The following is a 356-nucleotide window of genomic DNA, read 5'->3' as shown; positions in this document are numbered from 1 at the left end:
TAGGAGGAAAAAGAAAAAGAAAAAGGAAGAATTCCTTCAATTACAATAGGGCCTTCGCACGTTCAGTGCTCGGGCCCTAATAAAAAAAAGATATCGGAGTTTTTACAATGATGACTGTATGGTATGGTGGATACGGTGGTTCCTACTTTGAGCTATGGCAAGTGAAACGCCTATTCCTGTTAGTCATGCAACTTCCGCTGAGTCATCAACTTTCCAAAACTTCCACTTAAACAAGGCATTCAGATTTGACTGTCCTGTGTGTGTGTGTGTCAGACAAGTCGCCACTCGTCTAGACATCGATCCATCAGACTTAACTTTACGGCTGCCAGTCCAGAGCCGCTCGTTAGCGAGAGAAC

General features: G+C 44.1%; 1 protein-coding gene across 2 annotated transcripts in view; it reads right to left on the bottom strand.

The window, feature by feature from the left end:
* dapk1 (death-associated protein kinase 1) overlaps nucleotides 1-356 on the bottom strand; it is a 73206-nt gene that overhangs the window by 25545 nt on the left and 47305 nt on the right. The window lies entirely within an intron of this gene.

Source organism: Morone saxatilis, unplaced genomic scaffold (genome assembly GCF_004916995.1).
Source record: "Morone saxatilis isolate NCDOM2014 unplaced genomic scaffold, NCSU_SB_2.0 Contig16, whole genome shotgun sequence".
NCBI classification, from domain to species: domain Eukaryota; kingdom Metazoa; phylum Chordata; class Actinopteri; family Moronidae; genus Morone; species Morone saxatilis.
This window is presented reverse-complemented; position numbering and strand designations above follow the sequence as displayed.